The sequence below is a fragment of the Scatophagus argus genome, chromosome 10, assembly GCF_020382885.2.
Source record: "Scatophagus argus isolate fScaArg1 chromosome 10, fScaArg1.pri, whole genome shotgun sequence".
In the NCBI taxonomy this organism is placed as follows: Eukaryota; Metazoa; Chordata; class Actinopteri; family Scatophagidae; genus Scatophagus; species Scatophagus argus.
In genome coordinates this window covers 16,960,592-16,979,274 of record NC_058502.1, presented here as the reverse complement: position 1 = coordinate 16,979,274, position 18,683 = coordinate 16,960,592, and the positions used below count along the sequence as shown (strand labels likewise).

Sequence of the window (18,683 nt, the reverse complement as noted above, 5' to 3'; positions counted from 1 at the left end):
GATACAATTCTATTCAATAAGACAATATCACATTTAACACAAAATGTTACAGACGAAGCTACCACAACTTTCTTTCCTGCCTGTGGCCACAGCAGAAACAACAACACAATACAGTACCATCATCAGGTCAAAAATTTCTATACCTCCAAACTGGGTTGTGATCAAACCCCCGCAAAGCTTAAAGACTTTTTCTTATTATTATTATTATTAATATTAGTATCATTAAAATTATTATTATTTTTTATTATTGTTAGTAGTAGTAGTTGTTGTACTGGTAGTAGTGGTGATAGTAGCAGTAGTATTATTCATTTTGGGGCATGAAATAATCATATCATTTACTAATGGCTTTAGCTCTAATGCTATCATTCTTACCAAACTGTTTATGGGAAGATGATGCATTTGCACGCATGGCTCATATTTTTATCTATGAAATCTCTTAATGCACTCATTCTGTGGTGATGATCCGCAGCAACATTTGTGTTAAGTCCCGCTGCTGCCCTGGAGATTCATCAACTCATCAACCAGGTGAGTCAAGGTCCACTGCAGAGTATGAGGACTCTTGACTCCTGCTGACTTCCTGTCTGTCTCATTGGCTGATCAAAGCCTTCCATGACTGAGAGCTCAGGCTGGCTATTATTCTGACCTCATACTGACTAATATTAACAAGCCTGGGAAACCATACTCCCAACAGCTGGAATGCCTGACACACATTGTCTGAATCTCCCACAACTCTCCCAGAAGTCCCAGCTGTATCAGCCACAGGTTAAGTGTTTCATTTTGGCCGTGTTTTGATAAAATGCGGGGGGTAAACATTCAGAGTGCTCTTAAGCACGACAAAAAACACAGTCATGGTTTCGGAGGCATTAAAATGAAACCTTGAATCCTGTGAGTCACACTTGCCCTCGCCAAGCTGACACGCATTTCCAAATAATGGTTTGACAACAATTATCCGTCATGCACTTAGAGCATGCAGGGTCACAGTCAAACCAATCTATTCTATGCACACCTGTATGGGCACGCAGGGATTTCTCTGACACCAAGCACAATAGTAATGAGCCTATACAAGCTCCTCACAAGTCATCCACATCAATCAGTGACATATGGGGGGCAGATTAGATGGACTGCATCCATCACTTGACATTACACACTATTCCTGCAGGCTCTTCTTCCACAGAAACAAGATCTGAAGCACTTTATTTCACTGCACCGTGTGTGTATATAGGTGTTTTTCTCAATTTGGGAGGAGTTGTTTCAGTACAGAGTGCAGACGTGGACACAGCAGGGATGGTACCAGTGTGCCAGAGGAATGCACTAAGGTGAGATCTTTGACCCATGAAAAGTAATGCTGGGTACCCAAGCCCCTGCTGTGGGTAAACCCTCACTTCAATTTATTACCTGGCATAACCAACGTCACCTACACACAAACACCGATATAAACTCACATACATTTCACACCTGAGGACACCAGGAACAAGCTGCACAAAGAGATGAGCCAAAAGAGGGTTGGGCTGAACCCAGATCCCTGGACACTCAAGGTCCACGTCTCCCTGGCAGCACAATTCATTTCAACAAGAACACAGGGAGACCCACAGCAGAGGGATCTCATTATAAATGTTAGCTTTAGTTTACCTCACCCGCGAATACTCATGGACTACCTGCAGTCCACACTTCAGCTCTTTAGAGGGGGATGGAAATATGAGGCTATTATGGTCCTAAAATTCCAGTTTCACCCAACATACGATAACTGTTCGTAAGAAGAAAGGCAAGCCTTTCTTGCTCTTTAATCTGTGTCATGTCTTTCAATTACGTTTATTTCTAAAGGGGACCTTTTAGCACAGACAATGGCTTTAGTGTTTTACAGACAACAGGAAATGGAATTAGTCAAAAATTCAATGTGAAAACTGCTCATTTCAAGCTCAAAAACTGTTTCATGTATCTCAGTGGCCAATTAAACAGCTTAAAATAAGATCTTAAAATAAGATTGTGCAGAATTTCCCACACAGCTGGAAATCACTGACTCTGTGCTCAGACAAAGGAACACATCATGATGGGTTGTTTTCTGAAAGGCACAAAATCAAAAAATAAAAAGAAGTTATTTTTGTAATGTTATATTATATTTGTATATTATAGTTGTAATTGTTTCTTATAATTTCCTGCTGTTTGAGCACTGCAGACCCAAGCAGACAGCTCGTCATGTTATAATACACTGATTGAAATATCCCTGATAATAGCTCTAATTAGGCCACATACAACTTTCTCTCTTCCCTCCACCCCCCCTTCCTCTCTCTCTCTCTCTGCCCTGTAGAAAGTCAGAGCCCCTGAGAGGCTGGCAATGAGAAATGCAGAGAGCCAGCTCACATTTCAAGACAAAGCCTGATCTTCTGTCAGAAAGGAGACACTTTCCAAACCGGACCCGCTATTTATCACCAAGAACCTGTTTTTCTGCCTGTTCCCCATCTCACACCTCTGCTTTGAAAAGCTGCCCTTCAACAGAGAGAGACTAACGTCAGGGTTCGAGCTCGCCTGAGCTTTATTGTTGCTGTGCACGATCGTACAATGAGTACATGCCACCTAAATTTCCTCTGCTCCATCTGCTTTGCACTGAGAATGATGCATCGTTGACAGTGTGGACAAAAAAAATCTATTATACTATGCGAAGGTATGCAAGGTGACGTGGACTGTTTGAGTTTCACACAAACAGAAAGAGAAGGGTCGAGGAGACACTGATAGCCATTGCGTCAGCATAGTGTTGGTTTACTAAAGTTTGGATAAACTGTATTTTCTGTGGAGACTTTTGCCTGGCAGTACAAAGGACACAAGAATTTACATCCTGAGAGTTATCAACACTGCAACAGTCCAGCTTTTGTCTGAGTAAACAGAGAATGCACAGCAGCTGAGGCTGTTTAGAGAAAAGTGACAATTTGTCAGGATTTAAAACCTTGTTTAAATACACAACATGGCGGCTGCTGGCTGAGATGGTGTTTCCTGTGTGAAATTACACGGTGGGGATAATCAGATAATAACCCTGTAAGGAGTAGATTTGCCTTGTTTAAAAGGTGAGAGGTCATGTTATACAGAAATCCCAGTGTTTCAGGACATAAGGTTAAAACACATGTCTTGACCTTTGATCATTAAGCTCCAGCTCAGGCCGACATGTTTGACACCCGGGGTCAGGCTTACAACTACAGAGACAGTGGCTTACACAGAGGGTCAGAGTACCCGTTTTCGAACATGCAGCAACAAAGAACCACGGATCCCAGCAAATGAACTTCACTGTTTAAACTCTGAGGGCACACCCAGCTTCCTGCACTGCTCTGAATCCATGAAAATACCTTTCTGACAAGTCTGCCACTTATAGCTCAAATGAAGAAAAACATCAGAGCTCTGGAACTTAGTACTCTGCAGTAATAGCAAATATAATCTTTTACCACAATGCACTTCTTCCCAGTAGCATATAAAGTGCAAGCCTCTTGAAAGATCAAACTGCTTCACTCAACCAACATCTTACAAGGTAAAGCAAACATTAAATGTATGGGGGGAAAAAATCCACAGGCTGGCTGAGAAGAGTAGTTTTTTGTTTATTTTGCAGAGCAAGCCGTTATTTCATTTGGATTAGCACAGTTCTGTTGGAACGCAGCCAAAAGAAACAGAACACTTGAGCTCCGTCTCCTCGAATACCTTCAGCCGACCCACATTTCAGACTCTGGCGGCCACCTGCTCGATGCTGCGTGTTAACCAAATTAAAACAGAAATGGCACTGCTAGCAACGTAGCGTCGTTTAGAGGGCTGAGAAGTCGTCAAAATGCAAAGATGCTCTTTTTTGTTTCTCAAAGGAGGATAACAATATTAAACTGCAGAAGAGCGAGGCCTGATGAGACCATTTGCTGCAGGCCTAAAATCACATGAAAAAAAAAAAACTTTCCCCTGAAGGTTCACTCATTCATCATTTCCACAGCAGGTTTGTGTAGAAATACTCTCACTGAACCGAGTCAAAGAAATGGACAGAGCCGTGAAGAAAAAAATAAACAGAGGTTTAATTTACAAACTGGAAAAATCAATGAAAGCCTCACATGAAATGACTTGAAGCTTCTTTGGGAACTTGTCTTGGCCATACAGTAATATTCCATCATAAAACGCGGAAAATGGGTCATTGTTTATGGCATGCACTGAGTAGTCTAGCAACACTACATTTAACAAGATCAAAAACAAAAAAAGCATTTTCACCAAATAAGAAGCATATGGTTTTCATTCAATTACAGCAATTTTCTCTCTGGCTCACATTTAACAAGAACCACTTGTTCACCGCTGCACAACTTCCAGAGGAATCATCTCACCGCACGGCTCAGGGTGACCTGAGGAACTCGCCACCTGAAAGCAACTCTCATTCATAAAAACAGACCTTAAAAGAGACATCAGATGCACCACAAGATCCCGTGCATCATTTTCCTTGCAGGCGTACATACAGAAAAAGTAATGATTAAGAGTGACTCACGGCGAAGGCAGTAAATCAAATTCAGCTTATAAAAAATGTACTAATTCCAACATGTCACAACTAAATTCAACTGTCGACCGACTATAAACAATAGAAGCAAGCGTCCGATTGCAATTATGAGTGCAATCCCAATGCACATCTGAATTCATCTGTTCTCAAATATGTGCTCTTCAACCATTCTGAAACACACAACCCTGATGCTAATACTAACTACCAAAGTATTATCAGCAGGACTCTGCATTTAATTTGTACATGAAAGGTGACTTTTGTAGATTTTAGGCAGGGTTTAGTAAAAACAGCTTCAAGTTACTTTAACTTTGGTAAGCTGAGCTGCTAAAACATTACGTGGGATCCTCCTTTTTTAATTACAACACAAGCAAACAACCTCATGAAGTCTCTTGTAAAAGGAACACATTAGCAGTATGATTTATGATCCTGTAACCACAAAGCCCTGAAGTGAAGTTCAGGATGGTTTCAGGGCGACTGTCAGAGGGAGTAAATATAAAGCTTTCCATCCTCACAGAATCAACTGCCAGAAGGTTTGAATGTAAAAATCTGGTTGTTTAAAAAAAAAAAAAAAAGAGGGGGAAAAAAAACAACACAGAAACCACTTCTACCCAGCAGCTGGGTTTGCCCGGATCAGACGCAGCATCAAAAGCGGATGTGTTATGGTTTAAAGTGATATTTGATAAATTAATCTGTAGGACGTGCCCAGTCTCTCGATCACATCACCTGACCCGTGGAGAAAATCAGATCAGGGTCACAGGACTGAGCTGATGAGTGCGAGCGCTGGGAAAAGAGCACATCTGGAAGAACAGAAACAGAGTTTAGGAGGGCCAAGATCACCTTACTGGAAAACAGAGCAATTGTCGGTTTCTCCCAAAGCACGCATGGTCACTTACAGACGCAGTGTGTGCTCAGACACAGTCTTGTGCCAACTGATTACTTACGTCCTTAAGCAAAACAAGTACAGTCACCCATTCGTTCACACCTGGAATGAGTTGCTGCATCATATTTCCTCTGTAGATAATCTGTAAGCGCCTGTTGTCAAAAATGTAACCTTTAAACCATCTGCAAAGTGTATCTGGAGCAAATGGCTGCTTGGTGTGCTCCTGACCTTTAATCATTCATTACACTTTTAAGGCTGACAGGGTTCCGCTTGGGAGCTCACACCTCCATCTGCAGTGTCTCTTCCTCGCTTTGAATCGGGTTAATGCTTGTTAGTCCATCTGTACTGAAACCTGAGCAGGTCTTTGGGGGGGTGACCTCAGCTTCTCTCTGAACCTTGAACCCCAGTCCCCGCCCCCCTTTTGTCCTCCAGCTGCCCAAATTACTCATACACCCATTGAAAATGAAAATCTTCATTAGGACATTTTAAGATGCACAGTAAACCACTGTCCAATCTTTATGGACTAACCCACCAAAAGTTACTTTGCTATGCAGTCTGCAGCCAAACCTCCGAGTTCCAGCTGTGATATGAAATCAGAGGAGGCAGCTCAAGTCCGATTTGTGGAGGTATATTTATGATAAATTTTCTAGTTAAGTTGGGAAATATAAAATACTTCTTAAACTTGTCTCTAGCTGTTTCCAGTATTTTTTAAACTTACGTCACAAGGAAACGTAATAAAGACATGAATCTTTTCTGACAATGCTGTCTTAGGCATTTTATAGTTGTTCAAAGAGAGCCAAATGTGGTTTTACTAAGAGTAAAAAAATACAAAGTCCAAGTGCTCTTTTCCTTCCTTCCACAAACATTTACGTAATATAGTCAAATTTCCAAAGTAAACCAACCATTTACCAGAATTAAGGTACAAAGCAATGACTGGAAGAAATGCACAGACTTGAGATGATCCCAAACGGCAACCTCCTCAAAAATAAAACATTTCTTTAACAAAAAAACAAAGAACAAAAAAAAAAAAAAAAAAAACCCAGCGTGAGTGTGAGTTTATGAATGTAAGTGTTTACTGAGGGAAATGGGATGCAGGGGCCAAAAGCTCTGGGAGGTCTGGGCCCTGTATGCCTTAAATACACTGCGCATATCCCTGTACGGCTCTCGCCATTTCCCTGTACTGACGAACTCGCTCATGTTTAATGCCTTTTGAACAACCGCAAAGTTTTAGAAAGAGTTACAGTGCCAAAAAAAAAAAAAGGGATCAAACACAGAGGGAGGGGTGGAGGAAAAGCTGCAGGACATCCAGCTCTTTCTTTTCTCGGAGATGAGAAACATTTGTGCGAGTGTCTATGAATAGTAGTGCTTGTTTAATTCATGACTGGCCTCTTTTCTGTGAGGTGTTGTCAAGTTTAGCCCCAGCCAGCTGAAAATCTGAAGACATGCTGTTCTAATAAGCGGCCGTGATGTGAGGATAACTGCTTTTTTCAGAAGGATTCAGGGATGTTCTCGCTCTTTACAATTTAAGGGAATCGAATTAAAGCTAAGTGAAGCGACTTTTCATTTTACTTAAAGTGAAAAGTGCAGCATTTTCTCCCCAAAACAACAAATTCATGGTCTGTGGTGATTATCTTGGGAAACCAAGTCATGATTTCGGGAAAAAGACATTACTGTTGAGCTTTTCAAGTCTTTTTTTTGTGGCCATCTACTTCGATAATATTCAAGAGAAGGCTAACACAGCCGATACCTCCAAAACTATAAATAGCACTACAGGTAATATGTATTTTTGATTTTGAGGTGAACTGTCCCTTTAAGGTGCAATATCAATCACTGTTTAAGAGCTGTGGCTATAACATCTTTACCAAATCAACATCCAAAAAAGCAGTAAAAGCCAGGGAAACGCTACAGCTACAATCTGACACATTTTGTTCCTGTTTGACTTGTGCGTGTGAGGAATGCGGCAGGCAGTCACTCAACACTCATACAACTCGAACATGATTTATATTTTTTTAAAGTTTCTCAACCTTTTTTACATCACAGTGTGAGGGCGCTTGCAGAGTGCAAGTTAGAGAGTAGATTTCACCCTTCAAAGAACAAGCGAATGTGTGCAAAGGAGGAACAGAGGAGAGCGAGGAGGCGAGAGAGGGGTGCACCCGTTGGCTCGTGTGTCGCCTGACCTCATTTTAAGATGGACCTGCGAGGTTGTAGGGAAGGCAGGGGTGTAGCTTTCACTGCAACCCTTTCTTTGCTTCCTCCAAAATGACAGGACGAGAAGGCACACACAAAGGCAGAGTAAGACGTCTGCCTGGAAACCATCCGCTCAGAGATGAAAGAGCCCCAGTGAAGTCATACTGCAAAAACGCAACGAGAAGAAATCCACGGCTACGCACTGACAGTGTTATAACAAAAGACAGAGCTTTCTGCAAACTATGTCGAAAAGAATGTTGGAATATTTGTCATTTCAGTGAGTAACAGCGAATTGCATCACAAGCTTTGCATTTTCTTATGCAGAAATGGTGAGGATGAAGCATCACCACTCACACATACAGAGCAGAGGTATTAAATGTGTGTTTAACCAACTACCTTAAAGTGTCGGGTCTGCTTTGTTGTCTGGCTTCCTACAGGATCCATCAATAGTGCAGGATACACTGTAATACATACAGGACAAATAAAGCGCTCGCTATGAAAACATAGACAAACAGTTGTCCACAGGTGCACATGCCACATGAAGCACACCACACCAACGCATACACAAAACTGTTTTTCCCGCGTGGCGTCAGTCTGCGTTTACATACTCAAACTCAAATTCCAGAGGCAGTGAAAGCCTCATGTGTTCAGCAGCACAGACCCCCCCCTCCCCCCTCCCCCAACCCCCCTCTGCACCACAGGAAGTCAACAGCCAAACAGCCGCTGGCCGTCTCCTGCCACGGCTGTTGTCCAAACCCTCAGGGAGAATGCAGCCTTTGCCCTCCATCCTGACCACACACACGCACACAGAGGCAAGACCGAGGTCCACATGATCCACAGCGAGGAAAGACAGGACCATTGCCCTCTGTCTGGGTCCCAACCTGGATGAGGACACAAAGCGGCGGTAAAAGCTGTAGGGTGGTACAGGGAGATCCTCATCCGCACTGACGCAACTCCAGGAGGAAACAACCGTAACAAAACTTCTACATCCTCTACTCTCCAGCACAGGAGGGGTAGCCGGGGGACCATTGTCAATTGTCAGACACAATATGGGCATTTCTATCTGTTGTCACCTCAGCAGATAAGAACAGGAAACAGTGTCCTGTGCTCCCCAATCAACAAGGCTGCTGTAGGCTGGCTGCACCTGCACAGAGCTGCCCATTGTTGTGGTGTGTATTATTTGGTGTGTTTGTCCAATGTGGGCTTTCTGAGCGTAAATACTGATACTGTTGACTGAGGCTGGTAAAAGCTGATCCTGATCACAATGACTGGAGAGAATTTTTCATTTTACTTCACTTCACCTTTTATATTTTCTGACATTTCACAGACACAACAAACAAATATATCAATAAAACAACTGCCAGATTAGCTAAATTAATCAATAGTATAATATTTTAATTCATAAAAATGTGAGCAAATCCACCATAAAATGCTCCAGAAAACACTGAAATGAAGCACATTTGTAATCCAGCACACTAGAATGAAGACAGTTACATTACAAGCAATGAATTCAAGTGTTATGATCACAAAAAGTTACCATCCAGTGATTTATTTATAGAAAACTTTCATGCACATTTACTATTTGCTGGTTTTTCAGTGGGTCCTTTTCATGCAAAAGAAATCCCTAAACATACAACCATCAAGACTGCCCCTCAAGACTTTTATTCTTGGCAGAGTGGAAAATCCTTTTAAAACAGCTTTTAGACAGTGCCGCGCTAAAAATTCTCCAAGTAAATCCAGAATAAGCATTTGTAACTTTGATCAAGTATACTGTCCAACACACACACTAAAAATCAGCTCTAATTAAACCCAAAGAGAAGCCTCACACTTTCAATCAGCCTCCCCTTTGAATGCTGCAGCAGTGTGGAAGGACGGAGGGAATAATGCAAGACAAACAGGAAGCACCTTCCTGGAGCAGATGTTACTGGACGAACCTCTGACCCGCGTCACACTGGTGAAAACAACTCATTGAACAAACCAACAGACAGAATTTCCTCTGACCTGACAGCGAGCAGTAAGGGCTCATTGCATTTCAATTAGCACAAACCTGCAGCAAAAAGAAGAAACAGAATAAAACCTCTGGAGAAAAGCAAAGTGACCAGACCAGCTGGTCAACAGTATCATTGTTGAAGCCATTTACATCACATGTTCAGTGTCAGGGTGAATCAGACACTGTCATACTGCATAGGCCAAACAAAAAGACGTGCACGAACATTCAGAGGTCAGCCAAATCGCTCAGCGTTTCTGTCATGTTGCTTGGTGCCATAACCAACATCGTGTTGCCAGGCGACTGCATGAGCAGGTGAGGAGGAAAACTTCTGCAAGAGTTGTTGCTCCTTCACCAGGTACTAGAAACCAGGAGTTATCCAGAAGGAGTTCAAAGACCAAACGGTCACTGTGGGACAGCCCACAATGCTTAACTTAGCGTGAATGATGCATTAATTTGTGTCAGTGCCAACTTGAGAGAAAAAGACATTTTTTTGGATCCCCCGCAGCAGAATTTAGCAGAACCATTCTTCATTTCAGCTCAGAGGTTCATTTTTATCAAATTCTCCTCATGCCGCAAACGTACTCTGTTAGTCTGCCTCTGCTGTGCCATCCCTCTGTCAGAACCGATTTAAAGAAAAAAAAAACACTGAAGTCTGCATCAGCACAGACTCAGAGGGAGGTTCAGATAGAGGACAGCAGAGAGGAGAACGGGGGTTTAAAGGGAGTCAGGAGTTGGCAGAGTTTGTGAAACTGGAACGTACAAAGTGAAGAGGAGCAGATGAAGGTGAAACGGAGTGCGAGTACAGCAGCAGCAAAGAGAGATCAAGATGAAGCTGGGGAGCCTGGTGAGGTTGTTTAACATAATTGAAACCATAGAAAATAACGATGCTGGCAGTGTAATGAGCTTCCCTCTCTGCTCTGGTAATTACTGTCTACTAACAGAGAACAAAGCCGCCCATAATCTACTAATGCTGCTGGGTGTACTGGCCGCAGGAGAGGAGATGTATAACGGACAAACATGGCTGGGCAGACCTCAGGTCAGCAGAGGTTTCAGTGGGTGATTCTGTAGACAATGAATAAATTTACTCAAAGACGGGCCTCACTGTTAGAGCCTAATCACAGGGCAAACAGCAGAAAGACGAGCAGCTCTGAAGAAGTGTCAATAACAACACTTTCACATTGTTAACCAGAACATAGTGTCATACACACTGCACAACAAAATGCAGCGGTTTAATGCAACTGGAGAGCAGAAACTGTGAGGGAGCAAATGAATGAATTCCCCTCTTGGCCCATGGAGTGCCCATCTACGGTTAGAGAGGGATATTCAAGTTTTGGGTCCATTTGTTTTTTTGTCTTTCTTTTTAAATAGATTTCAGCACTGAGACATGTCCACTTTGGACTTGCAGACATGCCTCCATATATGGACAAAACTTGACCAAAACGTCAAGGTCAAAACTGATAACATTAAATACAGTGCCATTTTCATGTCAATACACTATTCTCACTGCTGCTTTGTCATGATTTGTTTATGATTCATGTTAGCATGGCACAACATGAAAGAGCCCACAGAAAGGCTGATGAGCTCAGAGAATGCCTGCTGTGATCAAACTGTGATATAGAATTTACAAGAACATTTTGTGCTGAAGAAAAAGAGAAACAAATACAAAAAAAGGGGAGAATGAGTGTTAATCCAAACCACAAAAAATGCTATCAAGGTTAGCCAGAACACTAGCTGGATGTTGAATGCTGATGTAAACAAAGGCAATGACCTGATCGAGAAAGAAAGCTTTTCCAGACGGCCGCACAAGCCAACGTGTTAATTCAGGCCAATTACAGATGGCACCGCAGTGGTGAGGGCAAAGAATTTCATCAATTCGAAAGAGGCTGCGTACATTTCTGAGTTCAGTGCCAGAGCATCACAATATACTGACCGCTTAAGAGAGGAAAAATAGCTGAGAGGGGGTCTGAACGTTTAAAAAACACAAGTGGAGTCTAGAAAACAAAGCTCTCCAAACGTAGGCAGTGACCAAGAGCAAGACAATAGCAGACAATAGATAATGAAAAGATTTCAACTCACTGTGACTGAAAATCAGCTGCTGTATTAATAATAACAATAATATGGTCTAAGAAAAATGTTTTCAGCTTGTGCAGACACATTTGATTGTAAATGATCGAGATTCACAGCATGTAGGAGATATCAGTCATCACCGTCTGTCACATGAAGGCAACATTTTCTTTGGGCTGCTTGCAAAACATAAAAAAATCTCTCCCCTCAAAATTAGTCTGAGGCATCTCTTCTTTACCTCCACGTGTCTTTCGGGGGCAATTTCAAAGAAAACCCTTTCATGAGATTCATTGTTTGTGAGACCTGAAAAGATACGACTATGCTCCTCCAAAGCCTGAAGGAACACCAGTGTGGCATTTGGTTCACATCCAAAATGTATGAGCTTGGATTCAAAGGAACCGGAAGGCTCTACAACAGTCACAGGCTCCCTGTGCCAAGAGCTGATAAAGCCACCAGCTTAACTCATACATTATCTTGGCTCCATCGTACAGAGGGAACCCCAGCTCTGCAGGTTTAGTCAGGTACCAAGAGGTTAATGCTGTACAGGCTGCCATGGTGACAGCTCTAACCCTCCCAATGGCCTTTGAGCTCAACTGCAACCCACAGTGGACAGAAGACATAACGAGGAGCACTGCTAAACACAACAGTACAAGCTGGGTGATAAAGTAAATCAGCAGAGATGTGAGTATGCACAAACTCCTGAAGGTAAGTATATTCTCTCCAAACAGCAACTGGGCCCTCTACAGGGCCAGCTGTAGCCAGCTGACCCCATTCATTACAACACGAAACATAGCTGAAGGCCCTTCTCATTAAACACCAATGGCCTTTTCAGCCTGTTTAAATCTGCTGGTGCAGCAGGGAGGAGCTGAGGGCTGATTGAGAGGTGCCTGATGTCACTCTGTCTGTGGCCCGTTGCTATGATGAGTTCATTCAGCCTTCGGGACACAAAGAGTTAATGGCTGCTGGGATTATGCAATGGCATGCCAGACGCCTTTCTCCTCTCCTGCCCTCCTTTCTTTCTCCCTCCCTCCCCTTCAAACCGGCTGAAGCCAAATTAGGCATTCCTGCACGTTTCGATCAGATGCATCTGAATGCTTTGGCACCGACATGGAAAGAAAACAGGGATTTTGTTTCACTCTGAAGGCGAGCTTCCCCTCACTGTGGCCTCATATCTGCCCTGCAGGGGGAAAGTGGTCGTAAGGATTTACGACTGTCGGAGTATCTGCACGGTGTCAAAGCACTAAAACCATCTGTATTCATCATTTTAAATGCAAATATGAAACCACAGGTTATCGCTGACAGAATGTAAGTGATCCAGCAGCAGCAGATCAGACGGGGTTGAGGTTAAAGACCCACAGCAACTGCATCTGATAAGAGAATAATAACGTCACATTAATAAAGGATCACTGCAGCTAAACAAGAGAAGAAAGGCTCACTGTGTTTTAGATTATAGCTTAAACTGGTCCACCTGGTTCCTGGTAACGAAGACCTGACCGCGGACGAGGGCTGGGAAACGTGACGACATGAACCATGAGACAACAGAACTTCATCTACCAGAGGAGGTGTCACTATGCTGTGTATAGTGCGTTAGCTCTCCCTTCTGTGTCTCTGTGTGTTAGTGGGCTTTCATACCAAAAATTACACTGTATATAGTGGGGGGTGTTATTTAAGGCTGCCAGATCCACGAGTTCAAGGATTTATCGGATGAAAAAAAGACTCCACATTTGTAATATTACGAGCAAGGATTTTGCAACTCTGGAAAGTTATCCTGACAGCAATGACGGAACAGAGAACTGCGTTTCTGTGTCAATAAACGGATCCCAACACACTGGTTATCACCTCTGACTGTGTGGTGTATTGTAATGATCACAGGAGGAATAATGTTTATTTTTTCTTTGACACAAGGTGAAAAAGGGAAAATGTACCATGACTCTTTTTGATGAAGTGGCCCATTAATTGCCAGGCTTGTTGTTTACTTGTTAGCTTGATTAGGATTGGTTGAGATTGAAAGCATTTTGGACCCAGTGTAATTATTCCCGACTTCTTTATTTTTATTATTATCTTTTCAGATAACGTTTGATGCTCTTTAGGTCCCACTGAGACATTTTTTTTCCCTTTTTAAATCAATGAGTGTATGTGAGGTTTCGGTCGTCGTGCTTCCAAAACTTTAGAACCATAAATATTTTCACCTTAAACCTCAAACACATCTAACAAATGTAAACTCACAAGTAAACATTATTTTGATTACCGATTAATCTAAGCATTATTTTCTCAATTAACTGATTATTTGTTTTGTCCAGAAAATGTCATAAAGTTGTGAAATATATCTGTTTGCAAGTTCACACAGCCCAAGGAGGTGCCATTTTTGTAAATTAACTTTCTGTTAGTGATTAGTGGATTAATCGGCCAATCGCTGCAGCTCTCCTCACCACTGTTGCCATTTGAATCAATAGCCATCTTAAACCATTACTTTTAAAATAAATTTTGGGTTGGATCATTTGGGTTTGAAATACTCAGAAGGGAATTTTAGGACCTAAACCATGGTAAATTACAAAGCTCTGAACTGAAGGATGGCAGCAAGTAATCAGTAACACCATGGAACAAAAAGAGACAGACTTTTCTGAGCCAGCCGCAGTGGTGGGTCGGGGTGCAGGCTAACCACTCCTCCAGCCCAGACAGAGACAGAGCTGTGCAGGCAGGCACCAAGTCAATAAACAGCAGAGATCCCTCCAGACAAGACTGGCAGCCACGAGGGGCAACAGAACAACTAGGACAGGAAAGAAGGAACAAGATCTACGAGGCCAGACTCCAATCACAACCACAGGGCTCGAGAGCAGAGCCAGCAAAACCACAAACTCCATGCCAGCACACAGGCGCTCTATCACACGCACATACACACTGCAGCTCGAGTACATGGGTCATTAGGTGCAGTAATCATCATTTAAAGCGAGCAGCTCGGTCAGCGCACTCCTTTGTTTATTTGGCTTTACTGACGACGCGGAGCCAACGAGGGCCACGGAGAGACGTGATCATTGTGATCTGTGGTCATTTTCCGCTCTGACCAATCAACATCAGGGAGATTCTCAGCAGGTACGCCTCCCACACAAGCATAGCAAACAGTTAATGTCACAGCTTGGCAAATATCGGCAGACGAAACATCTTGTAAGTTATCATGTCTATCATTCCTCCATTAATCTCTGCTGATGGGGATGCTGTTTAGGCAACCATTAATCCACAACTTCAGCTGGCAGTAAACTAAAGATAAAATGAAGCACCTTTACCCTGTTGCTCCTCCAATTTATTTGAGTCATAAGAAAAATAATGATAGTGGGGACAATAAGAGCAGGAGAGAGTAACGGGTCTTTTCAAACCCAAATTTATGCCTCCTTGCTTTCTTCCCTCTGCTGCATTACTATTGTGCTCCAAAAATACTGTTTCTGTCGTGAAAGAAATTGCTGTTTGTTGCATGCTGTTGAGGAATCCAGTTTCTAATAAATAAATCACCCGGTATGGGATATATTTCAGATGGTATCGGGACAAGCCTAATGAGTACGCACATTGATGACAATTTAGCCAGACGTTCACCCTCACTCCAGGCTCCTTTAATCTTCCAAAAATCACTTTGGAAGCTTCAACATCTTTAAAGATGGCAGACCTGTATTCATTTTCAGGTCACGGTCTGGAGGACAGAGAATCGAGGAGACATCAGCACATCGATTTAGAGCCGACAAGGACCCCAAATCAGAGATACTGAGTAGCCATGATTGTGACCTCTGACAGAGTCCAAGAGGATCCTCCCCCAGGACAAGAGCCCTGCATAATGGAGTGAATGCAAACGGCACATACCGACTGGGTGAAAAGGGGGACTCAAAAGTTCAAAAGGCCTCACCTAAACCTGAATCAACAACACTGTCTGATAAATGACCAGAAACAGGAGCCATGGAGGACCTTGAGAAATCCTCCCCCAGTCTCACGACTTGTGCTACCAGTCAAACTGTCTGATGTGCATGAGCACACTGGAAACCAGATCGCATTATTCAAGTCTATTCAACAGGCTCTTTCTTCTCGGTGCTTTGTTTCACTGTCACGCTCAGCTAGATTTCACTATCCTTAAAACACTCTTTGAAATGATTAAAAACACATTTTAGCCTTACACGGTGTGAAGGTCCCAGAGATTAAAATAAAATGAGACATTATTTTACCTGGATTCTCTTGCAGAGCTAATGTATGTATTTCGCCTAACAAAACATTTCTACACACAGATGAAGACCAGTGACACTATACATACATATATAAATGAATCCTGTTGAAACCAATATGACGAGATGAATAAGAATATTTTCCAGAATGAGTATCTGTTAAGATTAAAGCGGAACCGGTGCAGATGTATCATATCCACATATTTCTCAGCTGATAAATGACAAACAGGAATGTGCAAGATTCGGATATAAGATATTTGATAAATAGGATATTGTAAACTAAAAATCAATATCTGAACCGGCCTCAAAAATTCATTAGTGGTCTGGGCAACAATTAAGATCTGGCAAATATATGAAAAAAATAAAAAAAATAAATCACAAACAGAACACACACTGATGTCAGCAATTACTGTCCTGTCAATCATTTGTATTAAAAGAAAGAAATTTGTTAAATGATAACATAATATGACCGTACCATGATATGATAATAACAGGGATGCAAGCACCGACTACTTTTTTATTATTAACTAATATGCTAATTTTAACAGGTAATCAAGGAATTGTTTTGTCTATAAAGTTTCAAAAATAACTGACAAATGCTCATCCAAGCATCTGAAGCGATGCCTTCAAAATGCTCCTTTTGTCCAACATACAGTACAAAACCGAAATCCCAAAGACTGATAAAAAAGGGAAAGCAGCAAATCCTGACATTTTAAGAAGCTGCTGTTTGTGCCTTAGTACGTAAATGATCAATTGATTACCAACTAATCTTCTTCTGATGGACATACATCAATTTAACACTGCAGCTCTGGACACTCTGGACTAGTGGGTGATACTGAATTATGGCCCAGCACTTACTCTGCTCTACGACAAGAACTAAACTAGAGACTTAACAATGCTGGATTTAAAAAAAATATATCAGCACAAATTGGTGTGGTAGGAAAAAAATACAGGACAATAGGGCAGGGCTCAGGTTAAAAAAATACAAGGGCCTAGAGGTTAAGAAAAAATTTGTCTTGTAAAAAATATCACATGATAAAACTATATGATGAAAGCTGTTACAACAGTTTACTGCATCAACAGCTGTGAACAAAAGACACTAATCTCATGCTGAGCTCTGTATTGTAATCCACTCAGATGTGTTTAAAATAAATTCCAATTTCACTTCAACTGCTGTCCACCACAGGATGGTAAACTGCTGGATGTGCCTGAAAGTAAACAGACAAATTCCCCTCCGCACAATATATTATTCACCCAGTGTTTGTTTAGGCATCATTCTTTCATCCCCTCTGAATCGAAGAATTTAGAAAATCAGGACCAGCGTCCAGAAAAATGGCCTACGGGCACAGCTGGGTTAATAAGAGCCAAGTGTGTGGATTTCAAAACGGAGTAGTGGTAGGTGGCTACGTCGACAAAACCTCCGAAAGAGTCCACATGGGATCTGCTCAGAGTGGCTCTGCAGGCCCTGAGCTGAATTATTATAAATTCTGCAGATCAGCTTTATAGATCCAGCACAAAACAGTGGTTGATTCAGGAATAAAGGAGACTTTCTGAACTGTACTGACTCCCTGTATCTGTTATCCCTGTAGGGAAAACACCATCCAATATGCAACTGAACAACAAATCCTTCACACAAATCCAATTATTTAACTGAGGTTTGCTACTCCTGCAGTTCACTCACACTATCTTGTTCTACAGCAGGTTAGGGAAGATGGAGAGTGGATACAAAAATAATAAAGACGAATGATAAAGTCTGGACTTGGGAGTGAATTCCATCAAGAAATGTGATTGCACACCTCTAAGTCATCAGGAGGTGAATGTTATTTTTTTGTACGGGCATCCAAATTATTAATGAGACCTGAAATGCAGATCTTCTCCAGCTGCACTGTGAGGGAGCGAGATCAAAGAGGAGGGCCTGAGAAGAGATGAGTGTGTGTGATCTTACTTAAACATCTCACATACATCTCAGCTCCTCGGCAACACGCCCGTCATTTTTATTTCTATAGATACTTCTGCAATGACATTGCCTTGATAAAGCCGAGGCAAGACACGAATGAAAAACAAACCACAAGACGAGAAGGAAGGGTGAAAGCACTAGGTAGGCTGGTGGGAGGAGAGCTGCTGCATTAACATTACGGACATTAACTCCATAAGTGGCTTTCATCTACTCTGAGAGCTGTGCCAGGAGCACAGCGCTGGTCAGCTACAAATAGAAACCAGATCAGGATACAGAAAGCAATAGTGGAATGGCAAAACAGAGTGATGACTGCAAACCAAAAGAAAAATTTAAAAAATTAAAAAAAAAAAAAGATCTGGGTAAATGTTTGAGCAGTGTGCCCAGACCCTGCAGATCATACAACCCTCAAGAAACGGGGTGCGTTTGGTGTGGACAGCATCGTGTGGGGAATACAGCCACTACAGAAATATCTCGTTCGCCGCCATTTCTGGTCTTTGCTGTGCTTTAAAAAAAAAAAAAAAACAACACACGCACACATTCAGAGAGCGCCTTTAAAAATAGAACCTTTCTAAAGCCAGATACAGCTCAAGGCCGTCATGACAGTACCTGGCTTGGCTCTATTCATGAATGTTATAAACACAAACCCATAGCAGCCTCCCCTGCTGCCTGCACACAGAGGACACATTCATCCCAAAGTGGGCACCATGAGGAGGACTGGTGGGGGGCGACACACACTTCAACTTAAAGGAATTTTTCAGCCACTCTGGCTATCACCACTGTGTTGAAGGCACGGGGAAAACACAATCTGTGTGTCGTCTACGTTTCAGCCTTCATGGGGCGATCAGATAAAACTGACTCAGTTTTGACATGATGAGCGGTGAGTTAATGAGCCCAATCCTTGGCAG

General features: G+C 42.3%; 1 protein-coding gene across 2 annotated transcripts in view; it reads right to left on the bottom strand.

Annotated features, from left to right (window-relative positions):
- ptk7b (protein tyrosine kinase 7b) overlaps positions 1-18,683 on the bottom strand; it is a 71,031-nt gene that overhangs the window by 50,773 nt on the left and 1,575 nt on the right. The gene's annotated exons all lie outside the window — the stretch shown is intronic.